Raw genomic sequence first — 25,472 nt, 5'->3', positions numbered from 1 at the left:
GTGTGCAGGAAGAGAACAGCAAAAGAAGTGTGTTTTGCACTCTGTTTCTTAAAGGAAGTCCTGCAATCCAGAATCCAATGAGGGCTCTGTGTCAGCTTGACCTGGAGCAACCTCATAGAAGACCCTGAAAGCACAGCTTTGTGAAAGGGTGTCCACACAAGCAGAACCCTCTCCCTGACTGCAAAACCTACAGATGCTGAATAATACTAATTCTCTACATGTAAAAGTTTACATAAATTCATAAGAAGTAGCTGCATCCTGTTTATGCATGGCAGAATTCTGACAAATATCAGTATCTCTCTATAGTAGAGGTCACTGCTTTAGAAGACTGAATTTATAGGCATCAGTTAATGCTATCCATGCCTGTCATGGAAGAGCCTGGAATCCTTTCAGCCAAAGACAGGAGACATGGGAGTTCATAAGGGTAATTGATTTAAAAAATAAATCAGGAAATTCACACCAGGGTTAGGAATAAAAACCTCCTACATTTCAGAGAATAGGAGTTCATTAATTTTACAGAAAAGTACAAGCACACTCATAACTTGTCAGCAACTGTTGATTAATTGTTGGAGAGAAATAATGGGAGCCTGGGAGAATTTTGTTGATAGGAAGTTCATTTAGGTTAGCAAATTTATTTGGAATACAGCTGTCCCTGGTAACCCCCTGCAAAACTACAAGAACAGATCTATCCAATGAACTCACTCCTTCTGTGCTAAACCACTCAAATAGCATCTCTTTCACTTTAGAAATGTAAGTGGATGGTTTGTACATGTGCTTAAAGCTTGGGGTTTCTTTTTGAAGTAACTTTATCCAATATTTACAGAGCAAAAAATGAAGGTGAGACTTAGGAATGTAGACGAAAATAATAGATATATCATTTCCTGTCTATGACAGCCATAATAAAAACATTTAGATGACTATGGTTGTGAAAGAAAGATTTTCAAGATTATTTTTACTAATATGTAATACCTGACACTCATATCGTGGTAAAATCCAAATTTTTAGTTAATGGGAGCCTTTCAGAATACTTGGAACAGGCTGAATTGGGTGTCAATCCCTGCAGCTGCCTCTAACATATTTCTGCTGTGAAAGGCAGGGCTCACAGTGGGAATGAGAAGTCAGGAACTGCATATTTCTGTCATGTTTTCCAGCACTTGACTTCTCCTGAATCATCCCAAGCATCTTGGATAGACAGGAGAGGAATTTTCAGACAGGTATCATCATATTTTCCCCTGTCACATTTCTGGATCACAAAGCACTAATACAGGCATTCCCTGTGATGTGACAGCACATATTAGTGCTCCCAGTGCATGATTGATCAGAAGGATATGTACATTCATAAGTATCCTTTTAAAATCAAACTGAAGCTATTCTGTCATCATGTGACATATGCACATTGGTCAAAGTTAAAGGCAAAATGTCATCTCAAATCATATCAGCCTGACACTTATACATGCATACATATATATATGTTGACATGTGAGAGGGAATGCTTAAAATTAGCCATAGCTCCTTTATCATAAACAGGCATTACACTATGGGGTATTTCAAAGTTCAACCTTAGTTTTTATTATTATTATTATTATTATTATTATTATTGTTATTGTTATTGTTATTGTTATTTTTTTTTTTTTAGTTTAGTTTCTGTGTTTCAGTCAGTGCTCTGTCAGCTGGACATGGGTTTGTGTGGAAGGACAGCAGAATGACAGGTTAAAATAGGGAAGGATCTTCATTTTTACCTAGCATGTTTTCTGAAGCATTAGAAGTTTATTGGCCCTTTTCACTGTTTCATAGCAACACCAAACAGGCTCAGACTTCAGGCCTGCTCACCTACACCATTTAATGGCTACAAGTTGAAGTAGCAGGCTTTCAGTTCTGGACTTGTTTTCCTTCTTCAAGAACCATTGTTCTTGGTGCAGTCTTGTAAAAATAGATGCCTAGCCCCTCAGGGGCTACCAAGTGACCCACCCCTAAGCTATAACTACAAACTATGCTGAACTTTTCTTAAATGGTAAAACAGCAAGAAAAAAAAAAGGTGATAAACCAGAGCTGTATCTCAGGATACAAGAATTGATACAGTAACAATAGGATGAAGACTAAGACTACAAAGAAAAGTGTTGTAGGTTAGAACCAGGGAGGGCAGAAGAAAACAGTGTAAAGAGTTTATAGAAGTGAAAAACTAAAGAATGACAAAAAGAAGAAATTGTTATGATGTAAATTGACAAGAACTCTTCATAGATAGCTTTCCAACAAAACATTTCGTAAATCAGTAGATAAAATACCAATAATTATCTACATGTTTTATTTATAATCTTGAGTCAGAATTCTTCATCACTGTTAGAGCCAACAGATCTTCATTACTGTTGATCAGAGCTATCATCTTTAAATCTATGTGGGTATGTAGAAATAGACCCAGCTCACTGAGACATAATTTTTCTCCCATTGACAGGAAAGCCCAGGTTCTTATTCTCTTCAATAAGCTCTGAATATAGGATAATGAAAACCATGATAAAACATATATATGCCTGAAGAAAGTTGTTGTTGACAAAAACTGTAATTAATTGTTCAAGATGATGGATGAAATGTTTGCAAGATATAACTAATTTATAATATATCAAAATTTTGTCCTTCATATTTGACTTGCATACCTATCTATACAGAGTAAGAATAGAATTCTCCCAAGCATAATAATCAAGAGCACACTTTTTTTTTTTTTTTTTGACTTTTTATCACTTATAGTGAAAGTGTATGATTTATCTCTTATTTAAAACTTTTTTTTTTTTTTTTTTTTTTTTTTTAAATCTGCTGACTTGGGCAGGCAATGTAATGGTAGATAAGTTCCCTCCTACCTCCATTATCTGGACTGCAGATCTCCCTTTTGACTTTTCAGACAAAATCCTGAAATCTAGAGATTGATGGGTCTTTTCTAAAGTGCTGGTAAAGCATTCTCTTGCACACTAGCTCAATCTGTCTCCTGCAGAACACAACATAATAGGATGAAAATTGCCTCTTACCTGTTGACCAGTTGAAAATTGCATCCTCAGCTGCTTTCTCATGGAAGCTTCAGCAGCTTCCTGTTCTTTAACAACTAATTGAAATTCTTAGAGGAAATAAACCTCTCTTGAGCAGTCTGCAGAATGCCTAATAAGGTATTATACACCATCCCCTTTCAGCATTCAATCGTCAGCTCTACTTCTGTGTCATATAGCAATCAGTTTAGAAAATGAAGTTCTAGGATACAAGTGAGTATGCTGAGGGAGACTTAGTAATTTAGGAGAGATTGCTCACTTTGCTATATTAAGTTGTTTATGCTGTACTGGACCTTTAGTGAGTAAGCTTCTGCTAAAGAAAAGGCATATAATCATCATCCATTTGTTAAAAACTGAGGGAAGTCTCTCTTCAAATAGTTTATGAGAAAGTGATCTGGTTTATAGTTTTAGTGAAAAATGGCTTTTTTAAATTTTAATTTCAATTTATATTTTTTATTTTTTCCCAGCAGCTGAAGTGCAGAAGAGGACATAGATGGCCCTGAAAAAGTTTGTTTGTTTATTTATTTATTTGTGTGTGTGTGTGAATTCATTGTTCAAAATATCCAGACTGTCCTTTGCTTCCCTCTATGGATTTCCAGGGTAAGGAAAGGACTTATTGAATTGCAAGATACCAGTGCTTTGTGGTCAGGGAGATCTTTTAAGCTAATGCATTTTAACAGTAACTATGACCATTTTACACTTTCTGAAAATGCAAGGTGTCAAAAACAGAGGGGTCAAGGAAGGCCAGGATATGTGAAAATTATGTGTTCAATGTTAAAATACAGGAACTTCATTTCAAGCATCTTCTACTTACAGATTCCAGTTATTGCTCATGTGCTTTGAGCTCAGACCTGAATAATGAGCTGCATAATAGCTATTGTGAGGATGTTTTCTTCACGGTGAAGGTGACGGAGCATTGGAACAGGTTGTGGAGTCTCCTTCTCTGGAGATATTCAAGGCCTGTCTGGACACCTACCTGGGCAGCCTGCTCTGAGGAACTTGCTTTGGTGGGGGGTTTGGACCTGATGATCTTTTGAGATCCCTTCCAACCCTACAGTTCTGTGATTCTGTGATACCTCTCTCCCATCAATTCTTTTGGTAGCCTATATGTATGGTTGGTATGACCAAGATTTTATAAAGAAGATGTTTTCAGAAACAGCGTAAAAACTCTACATTGTGGTGGTTCTAGGATTTAAGTTACAGAGGGCAAACTAGGAGTTGGTGGAGCTCCAGACTGGCCCATCATATTTCAACAATACTCCATTACACCCTTTTTCTTCAACAGCACAATATGAACACAGTGGGAAAGGGAGGCAGAACAAAGGAAAGGTGCAAGGCTATAGTTTTAGTCAAACATTTGTGTACTGTTCTCTATTTTTATGTAAGGATGTGAACTTTTATGACTTGGCACCAAATTAACTCTTCAGTCCACAAGGTATCATGGAATTAATAGTTGCAGTTGAAACTATCTTTATACGATCCTGTTACATTCAAAGAGAAGGAGGGAATATATGCAATTGTAAAGTCTTGTGAGACTGATGCATATCAGTAATAGTTTTTGCAAAATATTTGAATCTATCCTCTGGTTCTCATCATCATGCATTCCTCATCTTCTATATAAACCATGATCTAGCAACAACATTGAAAATAAAGATCTTTATTAACACATAAAAATAGAGCTGTTTCATGATGATTGTCTTTGAATAACAATGTTATCTCGTTGTGTAGGCTATACTTTTCCCCTCACTGTTAGAGCCTGAGATTCCATATCCTATAATGCACATTGCACATTTGAGTGGCCACAAAATACTGAGTCCACCTTTATCAAGAGCTACTATACTATACTACAATACTATTGTGAGGCATGTAAACATTCACTTTTCATCAATGGATCAACATCTCTGAATCTGACTGATAATTGCTTTATATTAGATTTTGTTAAATTATTTTTGACAAAATGTATTGCCAAATCACTGAACATTCAGGAAAAGCAAGATATCAAAATAGTGACGTTTGACATAAGAAATGATTTGCTAAGGTAGCTGCTGGTAGTACTCTATGTGTATGTGCATGCATGCATGTGCGTGTGTGTGTGTGTATACATTAGGAGAACATGCACTTTGTGGTGGTGAGACTCCACAATGTATGTTCTTCCAAACTCCACAATGTATGTTCTTCCATAAAACCAATGTATGTTCTTCCTGGTATATTTCCAGTTTCTTAGTAATCCTGCTCCAAGTACTGAGTAGGATTGATTTATTGTCACTTTCTTTTGACCTGTTGGCACTGCTCTGGTGACTAACTTTGAGGCTGACTCAGGGGTGATGAACACAGTCCCTCTTTCCTACTATACAGTTGAAAGAACTACCTCTCAGGAACTCCAGTTTAAGCCTGTAGGTACAGTGTGATCAAACAGGGATTTCTCTGGTTTTTATTTATTTTCCTCAAAAAAAAGCAGCTTTGGCTCTTGTAGGAAGTAGTATCCCTGCTACTGCTTAACAATCTCTAGTAAACACATTTTGATCTATGTGTGTGTGTGTTTGCAGAAAAACAACAACAACAACAAAAATCAATGCACTAATTCTTTTCTTAAAATATGATGTTAATCCATCAAGTAAATAAATCAGTTTGTAAGAAGGTTCTTAACACTTTTGTTGTTATGTGGAACACTAGGCCTAATCAGATACAAATGCCTAAGAGAAAGTGGAGTCTTCTTTTGCATCATGAAAAGTTGGTATTCTTAATGGTTTATAAAATGTATATTGTTTCCTTAAGGAAATGTAGGACACATAAAGGAGATTTTTCTGTTTACTTCTGACAATTTCTGTCACTATACTCCAACATTCATGTTAACAACTCAGATATTCATTGTTGCCTCGGTGTCATGTGTTCCCCACCACACAGAGTGAAGATGATGTGAGATAGTTGTAGCCTTGGCATCAGTCAAATGGTGACCATAATGCATATGTACATCTAGAAGTACTCTGAAAATGGTGATTAGCTAAGTCTTCTAAATAGGTCACATCCAAACTAATTTCTAGGGAAGAAAATAAAAATTTCCCATGAACAAAATGTTATCATTTTGTCAGATCAAAACTTTCCTCAAGTAATTTCAGCTATAGAAAGGTTCAGAAGTATGTAACCCATATTTTTAATAAGAATATTCATATATACATATGTTTTTTCAAATTCTATTATAGCAAAGTAAGACCATTTTTTTATTATTATTATATATATTTTTTAAGTAAAACGACCACATTAACACTTGCAGATGGAGATATTAAGTTTCTTAGCATTCAATAATACAGAAATTGTCCATTGCACTGTAATGATAATAATCTTCCATGTCCAGCAAATCTCACTACTTTTTGTTGTTGTCGTCATTGTTGTTGGTTTGTTTTTTAACTGTCTGTTGATTCTGATCTATTTAGGAGTGTGCTTCTGTCCTTTAAACCCATTTTGTTTTTGTTTTTCTTTTCTTTCTTTCTTTCTTTCTTTCTTTCTTTCTTTCTTTCTTTCTTTCTTTCTTTCTTTCTTTCTTTCTTTCTTTCTTTCTTTCTTTCTTTCTTTCTTTCTTTCTTTCTTTCTTTCTTTCTTTCTTTCTTTCTTTTATCCATACATTATGCACAAAAAAACAAGGTCTTTGAAGTTTTCATTATTTATTTAATTATGCATTTAAGGAAGGTTTATTTACCCTTTATATAATTAAGCTTATATGAGGGAGGCAACAGGCAACCATCAGTTTCTTTGTCCCTCCTTTTTTAGGATGCAGCCGCTGATTCATCATTACAGGAGGCTGATACAGATTCTTATGCTAACACTTATTATCACTAGTCTTGCTTTGAGCTTGGTTTCAATAGGTCAGACAGTGCAGAGGGTGAGAGCAAGTCACTCAATGGAAGCACTGTCAGCAGCTTGAAAGAAAGCTGTAGAAGTCTCCCACCATGCCAACCAAAGGGGGGAAGACGTTTTACTTGATACCCCTTGTATTCATCTAATAGGTACTTTTTGATGTAAGAACATCAAAAATGTATCCCTAAACTAGTGTCATCCACATTCAGAGGAGAGTAAGTCCACAAATTGCTGTACTATCTTTCTTTCATAGGTTTATATCTACCTCATTACCTCCCTTTTCCCCTTCTAATTAAAACATGTGAGGCATTTAAAAACAGTCTATTTATAATATGACAAAGTTGCTTTCCAAGTAATTTTCTTTTATTTAGTGTTTGATCTCTGATTTCATGCACTTTTCCTCCATCTGGCAGTTGTCACTAAGGCAGATGGCCACCAGCTGGGAGGGCAATGTAAGTATCTCCCTCTAGATCCGCTGCCAGAGCTGCTCAGTAACTGCAAAGTGAAGGAAAACTGTGTCAGTCTATTACCCATGCAATGAGCTCACTTACTAACTTGTCACCACTTCAGGGCCTGACGACAAAATTCCACCCTTAAGCTGGAAGCCAGGAGAGAGCTTTATTTACTGGGGGCTTGGAGGGGGAGGGATATTTTCCTTTAATTTTGTATTTCCTTCCCTTCTGCTTCTCATGTGTCTAGCCCCTCTCAAGGCCTACAACTAAAGACCACATCTGCTGCTCCTGGTTTTGTAAATAAACACTTGGGCAAATTTCCTATGTCTTCATATTTAGCTCTAGCTCATGACCTGCCTATAAATAGGACTGAAAAAAAAGAAACCTAAATTTTCATTGTCCTTATCAAATTTAATGAGACTTGAATGAGTTTATTGTCTTGGTAAGCTCAATCTACTCCTTTTATTATCACACTAATTCAGAAGTAAATTATAGATATATTACTTATAATGTTTAAAGAAAAAAAAAAAAAGAAGAAAAAAAAAAAAAAGAGAAAGAGAGAGAAATTACCAGGATAGATGATTTGATCTGAGAAAACAGAAGGAGATGAAAATAAAGTAAGTGAAAATTTCACAGGTCAAGCATTTCCCCTAATTTTACCTTTGAATTCACTACAGAAAAACTGTAAGTGCTCTGAATTTTTTTTTTTTTTTTTTTTTTTTTTTTCTAATAGCAGCATTACTAACAATATAGGTAATGGGAACCCATCTTAACATCTAAACTGGCAGAGTTAAATGAAGAAAGGCTACTTAAATATACAGTAACAACTTCAGGTTTCAGAGAAGCTTGAGGAATTTAGAATCAGGAATTTTCTGTGCTTATATAGATGCTAAGAATAGGCATAGGTGCTTAAATATACAGCTGGTTAAAGTTCTTTCCCCCCACTCCTTTTTTTTTTTTCCTTCCTTCTTTTTAACAAAATTTGATGAGTTATTAACAATTTCTTCCACCTTGAAAACATACATATATTGTATGTAAAAGCAAAGCTGGAGGGGGTTGAAAGGAAACATTTTCTTTTCTAGCACACTTTTATTTTAAAAATATAATTTACCTTGATTTGACTGCAAAAGCAAGCTCAGACAAGAATATAATTTTATTTTCATTTCATTTAGAAAGCATTGATAGAAAAATACAAACTTTTAAAAAGATATATTTAAAAATAAAATTCAAACATTAATTAAAGTTAAACACTTTTTCCAGGAAATATTTTCATGGTTGAAAATCAGGAATTTCAAATAATCAGTTTCAGTTAGAAGTTTTGCTGGTATAATGTAGTCTGCCATATGAGTAAATGTTGTTCAGAGAACTGGTATAAACTAAAGTCAAAATAAACTCTTTTGCCTGCATAAGAATGGATAAGTCTTTACAGAACTATGAACTTCCCCCCTCAACTCCCCTCCCCCCATGAAATCAAGACCTAACACTGTCAGACCTAGGTATCAAATTTACTTGAGCACCTAAAAATACCCTAGATTTTCAAATCTTTTGCAATTTCTGTAAAATTTTTCCTCAGCTTACCTTTACAATAAAATAAGTAAATACATGTATAATTATAAGTTTCATGCCACTCATTAGCCATTAGAATAAAAATGATTTGGTTAAGTACCTTAAGATATAAAGGAATGCTTAAGGTTTCAGGTAATGTTGCATATGTTATTAATTCAAATGTATTTGAATCTGTGAACCATTAAATACACAGTTTATAACATTTTCCATTTTTCAGTAGTGTATATATTTTATTCCGTGTTTACTTTGGCTCACATTAAAGCAAAAAACTCCATAGACTCCATAGACACTTCTGACCTATGATCACATCTATACAAAACAGTGTTTTTTCCTTGTATGAGTACCCTTCCAATGTTAACGTTTGTTATAACTTTAAACAAATATATGTTTTCATTTCTTTATTTTCAGCAGACTATGGAACAACTACCTGCATCAGTTATGCCTATACACTTACTATGGAAGTTGAAAAAAATAAAAAAAGTGTGTGTGTCAAAGCAGGTTGCTCAGCTGCATTGCACAGTAGAAGAGTGAAGATTATAAATATTTAATCAATAGAGTAATTAATGTTTTCAGGTTAAATTATTATCTAGCAAGAGCACATTAGCTTAAAAGTAGGACAGAAGAACTGCTCTTATTTTGTTGCTCACTCTTTTAGTACCTCAAATTTTAAATATTTATCGTTATATCTCATATTTCCAACATTCCACTGACCTTTTCTGGATCTTCCTCCCCCCCCCCCCCCGCTCCCCCTCCCCCCCCCCCTTTTTTTTTCCTGTTAGATTTCATCTTAATTGTTGTGAAGAAGACATTTTTAGACAGTAACTTTGCTTATATCTCATAACATCATTATTTTTGGATCAGCACTGTTAGAATTAAACTTTCAGCAAGTGTACATGTATTTGGCCAGCTGCCTTTCCTTTTCATATGTAAAAACAAAGTTGTGACTGAGAGATACCATTTCTTATGGTTTTTGCTCTTCAATACAAAGCTCAATAGCTCTTAAATTAAGAAACCTATGACTTTGCATTGTTGAATTACACTATTAATTAGAAGAGCCAGGGTAACTTTGCAGTGAAGAAAGTAGCAGTGTAATTTACAAAAGGAAGTGGATTAGTTCCAGCTACACACTGTAACTCAGAATGTTTGAAGATGGTTAGAGCATCAAAAGACACTGGCTTAATGACATTCTGCCTGTCAGCCAAAAGCTGGTTATGCTGAGGTTTTACCACAAGTTGCCAAGATAAATATGAGGCTGTGTACTTTGTGGGGTTTGGTATTCCTAGAACAAAGAGATCCCAAACTTTATGGATAGGTTATGTTACAAATGATAGAAACAGATGGTTGTTTTAATGACTAATTTGTGAATGTTTGTAAAGTATGACTTTTTTTTTTTTTAAATTAATAAAAAGATTTCTGTAAGCACTTAGAAATGTCAATTGATGACAAATAACAGCAGGATTTTTAAGTCTCTCAAGCTGATAGTCTTTTACCTACTGACTATCAAAATACAGACTCTGAACACACAAAAAGTGTCCCATGTATATGCAAATATGAATACACCATGGGAAAAGCAAAAAACAGACTAGAATTATTCTTCAAATAGAAATAGTTTTAGAAATAGTTTTCAAATTCATGTTTTAAACTACAGGAGGATGACAGCAGAAGGGTTGGCCAGCAACAATATAACAATGATTGATAGCAGCAGTTTAAAGGTAGCAGTGCTGACTGGACTCTACCTCCTCAAAACTCCCTTTTGCTAAACTTTCTTTTCATTACATCAGAGCAGGAGTAGTTACTGAAGTCTCTAAAATTAGGAAAACTCAAAGAATGCTGAGTCCAAATATGTTGGAATAATTTGTTTCCTCACGTATCATTATGCATTCATATAAACTGGTCACATTTGTGTTAGATACTATTTACAAATTCCAAAAGTTCACAGAATCTTTTAAAACTTCATTTCAAAAATAGTAAGAAGCAAATTCATTAGAGTTCAGAATACAAAATATTCTTCTACCAGTCATGAGGAAAACAATAAAACTAGTCCTACCCCTGTACTAGCAGATCTTGTGTGTGTGTGTGTCTCTCTCTCTCTTTTTTATTTTTTTATTTTTTTATTTTTTATTATAGGAAAGATAGAATAAGGTAAAATACAAATAATTATGAATAGGATAAAACAATTTCTGTAGCAGCTATTTCTAGAGGAACCTTAATTTCTGGATATTACAGTAAGTTTTAGTAAGCTATATCTACCTAAGATTTTGGCACTTTGAGTTAGAGATATTTTATTGTTTTGAACATGAAAATAAATGTTTATTTTGCTGTTTTCCTGCTGCAGAGGTTAAGATATGCTTGTTTTTGAGAAGAAGTTTTTGGAAAAAAATGAGCTCAATCTTTCATCAAATAAGACCTGCAGCTCTTAGACTTTTGTAGAAGACTAGGCATATAAAGTTGTGTTCAGAGACTGTTTCTGACGGGCAACATTTGGATGTAAACCACTTAGACAAGAAGGCAAATCTCTTGTCACCTAGAAGGGTAATACCATGATGATGCCTACAGATAGTTTAGGCAGGTAGATGTCATATCGTCAGGAATGATCATATCAAAACACAGACCCTATCAAAAAGACAAAATGTTCTTGTCCATTCTTGCATTGCTGTTCATGGTTTCTAGAAAGGTTTTTCAAGATGTGAAAGGAAAAAATATTGTGAAATCAAATTGATTATCATGGGAAGTTAATTGTTTTATTTAAATATCCTTCCACATGTTTCCCAGAACATCCTGTTCCCTTGTTATCTTCAATGCAGCCTTGCTCCAGGCATACAAATACCTAAATTGATATGTAGATATCAACCTTATCCACTGCATTTATTTTCACCTTGAAATCAGAATTAGTTTTCAAACAATAAAGTATAATGAAGTTCTTCACTGGTTTATTTGGACATATTCCAAGGATCATGATGATAAACAGGAGAAAGAAGTAGGAATAACAAGATTTTAAGATGTATATCCTTTAAAACTCAGGACAAAATATAAATTATTTCCCTATTCTTTCTGATGGAGACTAAGATGTACAAATCTGGATATCTAGCAGAATGGAAAAGTAGTTATTCTGTTAGTTCTACCAGTCTCAGGAGTATGGTTTTCATTTATTATTACAGATTTTCATGGATGATCTTGATCTTGGCCCTTCATGTTCCTATGGACTCTGTTTCTGATCCTGAAATCAACCCTAAAGCCCGACAGATTCATCTGTGAGATAAATATAGTGCCACACAACCACAGCTACATCACATCACACACGGCACAAGAGGAATGGTCTGCTGCCCTTTTACCTTCCCATACCTTCTTTTAAATCATTGACTGAACATCACTCTCTCTCTCTTTTTTTTTTTTTTTTTCTGACTTTTTTTTTTTTTTGTCGTCTTTCATTCTGGTAGAACTGAGGTGATCTTTGCGGTTGAAAAAGATGCTACCAGCATGCATGACTATAGTCTTAAGTACACTAATATGCTGATAAAAGCAGAAATCTTCTGTCTCTTCCCAAATGGATGAAGCTGACCATAAATAATTCTCTGGACATGTGATGGAGAAATCCACCACAAGATACTAATTACAAAGATGATGCAACCTTTATATATGCTTTCATGTTAAAAGCGTGTGTGAAATCAGCTTGCTCTTTAAGTTTTGTTAAGGTTTAAGATTTAAAAAATGGAAAAAAAAAACACAAAACAACACAAACAAAAAACAAAACACCACACCATCAAGCCCTACTCTAATCTGTTGTTCACTAAAGATATATATATATATATTGATTACTATCATTATTTGGTAGACTGTTATTAATGATCACCATAATTTGGCATGCCTGACTATTTTGGCAAAAGATAACAGTAGATTTCTTTGGCAGAACCAGTTTTTGTTGTTGTAGTTGAATTGCTTTACTGTGTTTCAATGTTTCCTCTTTCATCACCCTTGCTTGCAAATGAAGTCATAGTGCATTTTTGTTTCAACTATATGGACAGATATATTTTGTCAGTTCTTATATTTACAATGTACCAGCTCAGCTGTATGGCAGAAGCTAGCAACAAATTTTTGGACAAGGAGTAAGTGGGCAATCTCATAGTTTGTTGCACTGATTTATTTATTTTATTTTATTTTATTTTATTTTATTTTATTTTATTTTATTTTATTTTATTTTATTTTATTTTATTTTATTTTAATCTTGCGTTTCACTATGTAGACTTGTTTTAGAAATGCTTTATAATTATTTAATGAGAGGAATGTGTGACTCATAGAAAGGAATTGACTCTTCACTGTCTAAAATTCTCACTGAAAAAAGCTGCTCAGTATCATACAAACTGCACGTGAAACACAGTAGAGATTACATACAAAAGAAACATACCACTTCCATCAAAATTCATCATCACATTTCATCAGGCAGCAATGAGATCCAGCTGTTCTCTTGGCCTGCCATAACCCTCATGACAGGCACTATCCTTCAGGACCTGAGCACGGTGTGCAAAGCCAGAGCTTAGTAGAAGGGCCCATTGACAATCCTCATATTTTTTGGTGAGTTTCAAGCTAGGGCTGCCATGCTCTTTTAGGAACGGATGGAAATGGAACCAAAAACTAACACTGCTACGACATCACTGTGGCAGGGACTGATGACCCCTGTTTGGGCTGAAATGGCATCTTGGGTTCATGGGCAGGGGAATAGATCCCAGGGGAGCTGGTCAAGGACAGGAAGGTCCTCATTGCTCTCAAGGCCCTAACATGTCTTTAGCCAGAATTTTAATTATTTTTAAAATTTTATAGTTTATTTTGTCTTCTTCCTGAAATGAGGAAGTAACTGCATTCTATGGTATGTTTGAAAATAAATATATTTTTAATAATAATAATAATAATAATAATAATACAGTTTTTGCAGACCTGCATCTGATGCTTAGTAATCTGTATGAATATTATACCATTTTTTATTCTTGGGGTCCTAAAAAAATTAATGAGTTGACAACTACTGTGATAGTATAAGCCCGATGATTAAATATTTATTTTAGTATCAGTAGGAATAAGTTCTCTTCATAAGTCTTTAAAAGCCTTTTTGAAATCTTTTGAAGCTGCTGAAGATTTTAGAGATATCATCACAGTAAGGCTCCTAGTAACTCTATGAACACCTGTCTTAAAGAAAGCTTTACAACTAATATTGAGGTATGTGAGTTATCCATATTCAAGATCAAAATCTCATAAAGAAAAGAGCACGAAGAAAGTAGTCAGATTTAGAATGCAATATTCTCAAAGTACCTTCTCTCTTGCACAGAATCTGTGCTACGATGAAAGATCTTTTGTTTTATATTTTTTAGTTTTATATATCTATATAAAATTCATCATGCTATGTGTAGACTAATTAGTAATGTTTTTATATAATCGATGAGCCTATCTGAACTCTCAGTGGTATATGTTTTTATAGAGTTACACTCAAAAGACGAAGCAAATACAGACATTTAAACAGAGGAGTGAAATGCTATCCATTTTTATTGTAACTCTATCAGCTGATCAGAAGACAGAATAGTCAGAATAGTCTATACAATGAAGGAATTTATAGGATTATATAAACAATTCAGGATATTAGCCACCTCAGCTAAAATAATCTTTAGCTATAGATAATGTTTTCATTAGCAGAACATTTTCCTGTCTTTGTGTTTTGACTCAAATGGATGACTAGGTTAACATCTTGTTACTTACTTCCACCTTCATCAAATCTAAAGTTATTTCCAAGAGGTCTCATTACTGCAGGAAAAATAAAAGAGAACCAGACACAGCTACAAATATTAGCTGTACAAGAATGTCCAAATTAAGATCTTTCACAGCACTGGGATTATAAGTAATGTGAAATCTTGCCATGTCATATCACCTCCATAAAAGGAATCATGTGGTTACATTAGCATGACTCAATATGACATTGCTGTGTTAATTTTTAGCAAGGGCACCCAGGTTGAGTTTCCACTGATAAGAAAGAGAATGTGCAAAATATTAGGGTATTCACTGTCAGAGCTTTTTATTGTTTCATGCATATTTTTTATGCATTACATGCTATGCATGCCACAGAGCTTTTCAGTCAAATAGAGACACCGAAACCATTATAGCAAAACACTGAATCTGTATTTATAACTTTGAATGTGGACATGGCTTTACAACAAACTCTGGTTAATAAACACAGTACATTATATCCTCAACAATAGTAAACCATGAACAAAAAATGATTGAAACATTGTTGGATTAAGATAAACCTGCTTACTAATTTCAAGAGTTTTTCCTCCAAAACTGAGAATGTTCAACCTATTCCTACACTGTATAGTGTCCTGGGCAGGATATATTTATTTTTTTATCTGTTATGTATATATATCTGTTATGTATAATGCATACACTGTTTAGAAAATGGCTTCTGACTCTCCACTACCAGACTTCAGATTTTTTTAATGATTTTTTTTTAAATGATTTTTTTTGGACTTTATTTCTGAAAATATAATTTGGATGTTGGGAAAATACCTTCAAACACAGCCTCAACACCAGAAAAACACTGACTTTAAGTCACCTTTAAGACTGAACAAACAGAAGAACTTGTAGAAACCCAAACAGATCTTTGCAGATCTCCCATTTTTACCTTCCATGTTCAACAATATTGGGCTGTACGTGTCACAGTGAAGTGCAAAGTGAATATAAATGTATTACTTTGTAGTGAAACCACCCTTCACAGCCAGCAACAAACTGTAAGAAGAATCTTAATACTGGTGTCCTCAGCCACTCCTGAGAGAGACGTGGACTGCTCTTTATGTGAGAAACAGGCTTCTGGCACTATGCCAGCAATTGCTGGACTTGTTCATGTTTGTGTATCTGGATTGACTTCAAAGTGTGTACCATGCAAAATAGTACTGCATTAATTTACGTAATTTTTCCCTTCATGTCATGCAGTTAGGACTCCTACACACTCCTTGTTCTTGGAGAATCACAAATATTTTTGCACTGTTTCTCAGAACCAAGCATATATAATGGTATAATAAAGAGAGAGATTTACCTATAGACCACTGTGTCAACATCAGATAAATTTGAAATTCTGATTCATTTGAATCAATTACTCACTCATAGGTTAAGCACAGGAATGTAAATAAAGACATTGTAAGGATTAATAACCAGGCATTTGTAGAAAGGTGACATTAAATATGTGCTGGTTAGTTGCTCCAGTAACATGACAAGTGGATGCAGTTACTTACAAATGTTGTATATGTAGGGCAGAGTTTTTGTCAATTTGAAAACAGTTTTCCTATCAGAGCAGAAAGAACATATTGTGCCAAAAGAATGATTCCTATAATATACTTAGAAAATACCGAGTGTGTATTAACAAATAGATAAAGTAAAATGTCTTCTAAGAGATCTAGTGCTTCTGTTATTTAGTAGTTTCATAATGCAAAGAAGATGGAATTATTTAGAAAGACCTTGGTCTGTGATGAACTCATGCTTATCACTAACTGGGGCAGAATCTAGAAAATCTTTTGGTAAGCAGAGGAAACTAAGAAAAAATGAGTATCACTGTTACTCCATACTCAGAGGTCAGGAGGAGTTTTAAACATGTAAGTGATGCAGACTGAGAGCTTCAACCTTTAAAATCCACACCTATCCAAAAAATTATTTAATTTTGGATTAATTTTAAAGCAAGCTCTTCTATCTCTCAATTTTTAAAGGATGTATTTTAACATGTGTTGCAGTGAGATATATGAAATCTCACATATTTATTTTAAGCCTCAATTATTTAAATTGCTTCAGCTAGTCTTGTAAATAGAAATCTCATTTTTATCTAAAAAATCTTTAGGTAAATTTTAGGAAAGCAAAAGAGACTGCAGGAAAATGAAGGGATAAGTTTCATAGATGGATTCAGAGTTGTCTGATTCAATTTCTTTTTCATTTAATTTTTGATTCTTATTTTCAGAACCAGTATTTCCTGCTTTTCTATGGATAGAATACGTAAGCAGAGTATCTCTGTACTTATTAACAGGGTTTATAGCTTTTCTGAGAAACAGAAGCTCAGAAATAAGAGTACAGAATATGATTTTTTTAATGTAAGAAGAGAATAACAAAATGCTGCTAAACTACTACTTTTATGGAAAAGCATAAAAGACTAGTCTAGTGTGCCCAAGGACTACAGCTACTGTGGTTGCAGTGGGAACAATAAAGAAGTTCCATGCATGATTATTATTGACTTTGCTAAAGAAATATTAGTAGAACAAGGTTGTTTAGGGAAACTACTCTGAAAAAAATGTGAATTAATATACTGTATTATAAGGATAAAAAAACACTGTAGTATTAGTTCTCCAAAAGTGGATGCTTAGAGGTAAGTAATAGAACAGACTAAACACTCAATGATTTTTAATAGTCCCCAGGCTTCCAACACTATTCTGCACAGAGACTCCTCAAGTCACAGATTTAGTAGTTACTAACTTCTCATTGACTTGTCTTGCATGAACTTTTACAATGTCCCCAGTAAGATATGCCAATTTTTTACCTGTATAAGGATCTTGTATTGATGACCCCCTTGGTGAAAAGTTTAAGGGTATCATCCATCTAGAAGAATTAGCTCTTCTTTCCATCTAAGTCTAAACACAGTTCCCAAGTTCGTAAGACCCCAGTCCATAGAGCTGTCTGGAGATTTTGTAGGGGAAACAAACAAACAAAAAACTACAAACCAAAAGTCCTCATAAAAAGCCCATAGACTCCCTCTCCAGTATGGGATTAGGTACCTCTTTGGGTTTAACCCGGCCAGCAGCTAAGCTACAGAACTGCTACACAGCTACTACTGTAAGCTACTACACAGTTGTACATTTACCCTCCCTCTTTCCCCAACTCCTGTGGGATGGGGGAATTGGAAAAAAAGTGAAAGCTTGTGGGTTGAGATAAAAAGAGTTTATTAAGGCAGAAAAGATTAATGATAATAATAATAATAATAATACTCAAAATGTGTACAAAACAAGTGATGCACAATGTAATTGCTCACCACCTGCTGACTGATGCCTGGCCTATTCCAGGAGCAGCCCAGACCCCGCACCCTGGCCAGCTACACCATATTAATTGTTTTACATGGTGTCATATGGTGTGGAACATCCCTTTGGCTAGTTTAGGTCAGCTGTCCTGATTCTGTCCCCTCCCAGCTCCTGCTGTATACCCAGCCTGCCCACTGGCAGAACAGAGCGAGAAGCTGAAAAGACCTTGGCTTAGTGTAAGCATTGCTCTGCAACAAAACATCAACATGGTGTCAACATTACTCTCAACCTAAATCCAAAACACAGCACCCTACCAGCTACTAGGAGGAAGATTAACTCTATCCTAGTCTAAACTAAGACAGTACCTTGGCATGCCATATACGATGATACCTTCTGCTGGGAGCTGTCTATTTCGCCAAGACTTCAAGTCACTGTAGTGTGACCAACTGGAAATGAAAAAACCCAGGTAAATTTCTCCCGGATACAGAGTGCCAAATGCAAAAATATAATCAAAAGCTTAGTGATGCAGTTCTGATAAGGTTCTTCACTTGCACATTTATCAGTGAGAGATGGGATCCTTAGAAAGACTAAAGATCTCATATATGTACTTCAGTACAATCAGGTAGGATTTTTACTGGCTTATTAGCTACAAAATAACTTGACCTCTCTCCATTGTCTTTCCAGGGAAGCTGAGGTTGCTTTACTGGCCAATCAAATGTAACAGGGAAAGCTGGGTACCTAAATTAAGATTAAGGTAACTGATATTTTATTTTATTTTATTTTATTTTATTTTATTTTATTTTATTTTATTTTATTTTATTTTATTTTATTTTATTTTATTTTATTTTATTTTATTTTATTTTATTTTATTTATTTTATTTTATTTTATTATATTTATTTATTTATTTATTTATTTTTAATTCACAGAGTGTCTATGAAAGATAAAGAAGAATCTCAACTCAGCTCTTCAGGGCTGAGCTTCATTTTATCAGTGAACCATCATTCTTCTTCTTCTTCTTACTAATTTCCAGTGATTAAAAAAAAAAAAAAAAAAAAGAGACAAAAAAATCTTCATTCCCTCTACTGTTATCAAACAGAAGGAATAAAATATTCATGGAATAAAACTTTTCTTTAGGTCATCTGGTGATGGAGGAGCTGTAGCAAGTTACTTGTTTAACACTGTCTAGCTAATCATTACTAATAACCAATTTTTATTTCACAGAATCACAGAATTTCTAGGTTGGAAGAGACCTCAAGATCATTGAGTCCAACCTCTGACCTAACACTAGCAGTCCCCACTAAACCATATCCCTAAGCTCTACAATTATTTGTCACTGAAGAATAGATGTTAGGAATATATAATTAGAGTATATACCTTTAGAAGTACTTTTACACTTGCAGTATGTGTTCTTTTCTGCTATAAAATTCATGCACTGATATTCACGTGAAATCATGAGCAAGTGTAATCTTCAAAGCTTGTTTTCAAAACACCAGTTCAAGACAGTTTGCAAAGTCATAGAATCATAGAATGGACCACTGAATGGCTCAGATTAGAAGGGACCTTAAAAACCATCTAGCTCCTACCCCTCTGCCATAGGCAGGGACGCCACCCACTAGATCTGGTTGGCCAAGGCTACATCCTGCCTAGCCTTAAACACCTCCAGGGATGGGGCATCCACAACTTCTTTGGGCAACCTGTTCCAGTGCCTCACCATCCTCACAGTAAAGAATTTTTTCCTAATGTTCTAAGTCTATCCTCTTTTTGTTTAAGACCATTCTTCCTTGTCCTTTTATTATCTATGCAAATAAAGAGTTCCTCATTGTCCTTTTTATAAGACCCCTTTAAGTACTAAAAAGATGCAATAGAGGTCTACCCAGAGCCTTCTAATCTCCACCCTGACACCCTTGGCTCTCCCAGACTTTCTTCATAGGAGGGGTGTTCTAGCCCCCTGATCATCTTCATGGCTCTCCTTTGGACCCTCTCTAGCAGATTTACATTCTTGTTCTGGGAGCCCTAGACCTGGATGCAAGTGGGGCCTCATAAGAGCAGAGTAGAGGGGGGAAAGCACCTCCCTTGACCTGCTGGCCACTCCTCTTTTGTTGCAGCCCAGGATGCAGTTGGCCTTCTCAGCCGCAAGCATCAACTTATGTTGAGCCTTTCATCTACCAGAACCCCCAAGTTCTTCTCTGCAGGGCTGCTCTTTTATTCAATTTTTAAAATTTTAATATATATAGCTTTTCTTCCCCCATATGAACATGACCAGAATATGACACAAGGAATTTGTTTTTAGACATTCAAAAAAATTTCACCATTAGTCAGAGGCCAAGTGTAACAAATCATGGCTATTTACACCTGGCTCACAGGGTCATCGGCAGGCATTAGCTGTAGCAAAAATGCAGCCTGTACTGGTGGAACAAAACGAACACATAGATTTAAACATTTCAGGACAAAGAGGAATGATAGAATGGACTCTACAGTTGTAAGCTTTGGTTTATTGCTATATGATATTCAGAACTAGAGTGTCTATATACCAGACAATTGAGACTAACCTTTCCAATGCAAAGATGTATAATGAGTCATATAAATGGTGGTCTGCTACTTTTGATTAGGTTTCCCTAATAGCATGCACTGATGAGATTAGCACCTCTTATTAAAACAGATTGCACATTTAATGGTCAGGTATGCATTTATTTACTTATTTTTGCTTCAGTTAAAAATAAATAAACAAAAGCAAGCAAAAAATCCCCAAATCAACGATACAAACATTTTCATGGGAAGCTATCTGTTTTGACAAGAATGTATCTTTTGGTGTAAGTGAAAATAACACCTACATACTCCAGTATAAAACATCAGAGAGAGTTTGCCTGGTAAATCATAGATACTTCTTCCCAGGTTTGGTAGCTGATTTAAACCACAGTTTAGATATTACAGTAACATCCCATGTGAACACTATGCATGACCATCAGATAGGCATGTCAAGGGAGTCACATGGTAAAATGATTCTGACAAAATGAATCAGGAGATCTCCCTTAACAGCCAAGAGATGAGAGGTCTCATCTGAGATACAAAGGATCCTTGTTCAGCTCTCTGGTTTGAATTATATGGAACGAAGAGGACCTGTTGCCCACACACCAGCCAAATGCCGTTTTCTATGGGTCATTCTTAAGTGAATAAAAGCAGTATGCATTTAATGGCTTTACATTTCATGCTTTCCAGGTTTTAACTCAAAGCAGATTGAAAGGAAAATCTTAAAAATTTAGATTTTTCATCCTTGAAAATTAATTCAATAATATTCAACAGACATAGTTCTTTTATTTGGGTGATAATTATTGGGCTGATTATTCTCAGTTAAGTGTCCATTCAAAACTAGAAGAAAGTATCTGGTGATAGTATATATAGGAAAATATAGCAGAAAAATTGATAGCATCAGACAAAAGAACTGGAGAGGTTAGGCTTGAGTCTTTAAATATTAAAAATATAGTGGTTGTTAAATTAGTTTGTGACAGTGATTATAAGCCAAAATTAAGCATATTCCTATAATTGCAGTTCAGTGTCACACACAAATATTTGTTAGCAGACTGTAAATGAAAGTAGATAACTTAAAATAAATGTCTAAAGCATTCAGAAGAGAGTACATACTCATAATGAATCCTGAGACATTTTTATCCCCTTACAACACAGCAGTTATACTATATTATATATTATATATATATATTATATATATATATATATATATATTATATATTATATATATATATACTATATATTATAATATACTATATTATATTAGGTCAATAAGAAAATGGAGATGGGAGGAAAAGAGAATGAAAAAATGGAATTATGAAGAATACAGGTTGCACTCTAGAAACAGTAGACTGATAATTGTGAACAGTGCTACAAAAATACTAGCAATATTTTTGAGACTGAATATGAATGAAGTTTTTTACTTCAGTTCTGTAAACTGGAGTCATGCTGTAGCATGTTATGACTATAACTTATTCATCCTGTAGGAGACAGTCTCCTTTTGGAGACAGATACCTGCAGTGATGTGATGAGGAGGTGAAAGTGACACTTGTGACTTTGACAGTGGGATATCATGATTATCTTATAATGGAAAATGACTGTCAGAGAGATTCAATATCATGTTGAAAGAGAGTGCAGATAAGTCATGCAGTGACCATTTAGCTGTGAGCTCCATTGACCAACTGATGTTAAGTCTGGGGGCAAAGAGGAAAGAGGTACATTGTTCCTTTCAGCTCAGTTTGCAGGTGAGCTGGTTGTAAAAGATTTTAAAGACAGGGTTTATAAGTACCAGGCATTTGCATTAAAAGACTGTTTATCTTGGGTTTGATTCTGGAATTCTAAAATTAGTGGTATTTCATTCATTGAACTAAATGGGAAGTAAATTAAGCTCTCAAATGTCTTCAGATCTTTGCAGAATGTCTGTTCTTTAGAAAAGACATATATCACAACATTCAAAACCTTTATTGCAAATCTGACCTCCATTGTATTAAAGGAAAAAAAATAGAGAAAAGAGAAATGGAAGAGAGGAGAGGAGAGAAGAGGAGAGGAGAGGAGAGGAGAGGAGAGGAGAGGAGAGGAGAGGAGAGGAGAGGAGAGGAGAGGAGAGGAGAGGAGAGGAGAGGAGAGGAGAGGAGAGGAGAGGAGAGGAGAGGAGAGGAGAGGAGAGGAGAGGAGAGGAGAGGAGAGGAGAGGAGAGGAGAGGAGTCCAAATGTTATAAAAAAGTTTATATGAAAAGTTTAGAGTTCATCTGAAGGTAAGCATATTATACAGTTCTCAGCATCATAAGTCTTCAAGCAGCTCATTCCAGATATTTTTACAGTATTTCCATTAAATAAATATCTTAGACCGTAAGGGCAATTGCATTAAAATGTTACGGCAGTATATGAATCCCTAACAAGTACAGCTCTTTGGGAATAATGTACTAGATAAAAAGAGATTACCTATACTAGTTTTAATGCATGCAAAGTGTAATGTTATTAAACAAAACAATATTGCAGCAGATATTTTGACAGATACAAAAGAGTGCCAGAAAGGACATTTTGGGCAACAACAACAACCGTAATCACTGAGGAGGAACTGTTTTTCTCTGCAGGTGCCTGAAGCTTTAAAGAGAATGGTATGTGTCTGTATTTTGAAGACAACACATATATGCAGAAAGCTGGCATTTAAGATAATATGTTACTTTTTAGTCTGTCTTTTTTGATAAGATGATGGAAAGCACCTGTGCAGATCCCTTTCAGCTAGATGGAAAAATACAAAAATCAATTTGCATGCACATGCAGGAATACTTAAATAAAAAAAAACTGTGAATAGTCTGTGTCAAAGTGTGCAGTATTGTAGCAAGACAACATAAGAAACAGGAACTCATTCACTTTTATTTAGCCGTCTTTAAAAGATGTAATTCAGCTTCACACTTTTTAATATTTAGAATGAAAACTGATAATGGGTCATCAGGCATATAATCAACACATATATATTTAGGTTTGAATCATAACACTTTCATTTCAGTTGAAATATGCTGCCATGTGTTACACATTCTCAGCTTCTTGTGCTTCACATGAAGTGAAAGGTATTCAGGAACCTGAGGACTAAACTCTATTTTTTGCATTGTACCAGACTCAACAATGATGTAAAACTGAATTAGTTGCCAGAAAAAAAAAAAAAAAAAAAAAAAAAAAAAGAAGAAAAGATTAATAATTAATTAAACATCTTTAATATTTTTAGGCTGCTTGAGGCAAATAATCTTGCTAATTTAAGTAACCATTCTCAAATTGTAAAAGACCTGTTCCTAAGAAAGCTGTGCAATTTGGTCAAGTGTATTGTGAGGAAAGTTAGTGCTAAAATCAAATTTAAAATGAAGTTGGCAATCTCATTTATTTATGCGTTGTGCTGTGGTCTGCATGAAAAGCAACTTAATCTGTATATTATAAATGAGTAATGGCTCTGTATTTCTTTGCTCTGTTTATTAAAGAAATGTCTCAAAGTAGTTCAAATGACCTGTTTTTTATGCTTCAGCTAGCCTCAGGTGAAAGTATATTCAAACAGAAATTTAAGGTAAATTATTTTCAAATGTTACTCTATGTGGAACCTTTTCAGGCTACTCACAGCCACTGTGTGTTATTGCAGAATTAATGAAAAGGATGAAGAATATTATTGTCTTATAAAATGTAAGAGTTTAATTTCTGAATAATGTGTGTGCATGCGTATCTACTTATGCACATATATTTAAACTGAATAGACAGCTGTGTAAACATATAAGTATACATAGATGTAGGTATATGTGTGCATACATATATTCCATTCTTAGGTAAGGATTTAGTTTTACAATTCAGTATACTGATATTAGTACAGTGTATTTTATGTATACATTTATGTACTGTACTTGTTCTCATAAAGGCAAATCAATGACACAAACAACATTTGATTAATTTTATAAATACATATTTACAATGCACACAACACTAACAGTTCTTGACCATGGAGGTCTACCCATCACAACTAAATGGAAAGTGTCTTCATAAACAAGTGAGTACAAATGGGCAAATGTTTCATAAAAACAAAACAAAAGCAAACAACAAAACAAAACAAAACACCAAAAGTTATATTAAAAAAAGAAGTTCCCTCTGTTCTTTTTGAAGTGTGGCATAAGTTTGAACTGTTTGACCCTGACCATATTGTGTCTTGGTTGCCATATAAATTAGTTTGACTTAGCTCAAAATATCTCTGCCACAAGATGCTGTTCTATTTTTGTATGTGTGTTTGTTAGTAATAAACTAAAAGGGAAGAGCAGAATTTAAAACTATGGATAACATCAAGTAAAAATGAGACACTAAAGGGCATCTCTTCTATGGATAGTTATTGAGGGTATCTGTGAGAAGAAATAATAAAAATAGATAATATGAGATGTTTTCAAATGAAAATTTCAATATAGTAATAAGATCAGAGGGCAAAGTGTGGTATTCAATGAGACCATCATAGTTACCATTTTTGTAATAAAGAAAACAGCAGTTTATTTGCCTACAAAGCATCTGTTACTCCATTGTTAGATGCCACATATAGTAATTGACGCATGCCCTAAAGGAAAGTACACATCTCTACCTGGAAAAGCATAACTTCCATTACAAGTAATGTAGAATTTTCACCTGCCTAGGGTCAGGTGAAAGTTAGGATGAACTCAGATCAAGTGGCTTGCCTGAGGGCTTTTATTACTTAGAAATATATTGGAAAGAAATATTACTGTAGTCAGAGGCAAAAATAAATTCTCTTCATAAATGCTTCAGCAATGAGCGTGCTATAGTTACCCACTGACTAACATATCTATGAGAAGTTATCAAGTGCTGGGACCGTTCCCAGAAATGAAACAGTATTTCTGCTGACTCACCTCAATAGTCAGATCAGGAAAGTCTTACTAATCTTGTTAGATTGAATTTTAATGAATTTAAACAATCTCTGTTTCTTCTTCTTCTTCTTCTTGTTCTTCTTCTTCCTCCTTCTCTTCTTCAAGTTATTACACAAAGACCC

The sequence above is a fragment of the Netta rufina genome (assembly GCF_964035555.1).
Source record: "Netta rufina genome assembly, chromosome: 1".
In the NCBI taxonomy this organism is placed as follows: domain Eukaryota; kingdom Metazoa; phylum Chordata; class Aves; order Anseriformes; family Anatidae; genus Netta; species Netta rufina.
The sequence above is the reverse complement of the archived record's forward strand: the minus strand, read 5'-3'. Positions refer to the sequence as shown.